This window comes from Mobula hypostoma, unplaced genomic scaffold, assembly GCF_963921235.1.
Source record: "Mobula hypostoma unplaced genomic scaffold, sMobHyp1.1 scaffold_60, whole genome shotgun sequence".
NCBI classification, from domain to species: Eukaryota; Metazoa; Chordata; class Chondrichthyes; order Myliobatiformes; family Myliobatidae; genus Mobula; species Mobula hypostoma.
Window position 1 is genome coordinate 12,391 of NW_026948213.1, and position 434 is coordinate 12,824.

A 434-nucleotide genomic window follows, 5' to 3' on the forward strand; every position below is an offset into this window, starting at 1 on the left:
ATGAGGATAACTCTGGGGAATGGTGGTGGGAAGTGGTGACATGGCCCTCAGGACTTTGATCAGCATCAGAGCATAGAATGTAGGCGACCATTTCAGCAGAAATTGATGATGGGGCTTCCTGCATTACCACAACTCTGAGTGCAGTTGACTAATGTTCTCCAGTACACCCAGGGTGAATGGCTGGGCTGCTCTTTCTGTTCCCCATCAGTTTATCACTGGTGTGAGTTTGTGGGTGTGATGGACCAAGGGCAATGGAGCCAAGTTGTGGAATGAGGCAAAGTTTCCACCATTCATTTGTGGGATTGATCACTGATTGGAGAACAAGACTGTTGCTTGTCCTGTGCGGATAGTGGAAGTGGGCTGGGTGAATAAGATGTTCTGTAGTATCAGGTGACCCTAAAAACTAATCATTGTCATCCTGTCCCTCAGTTACA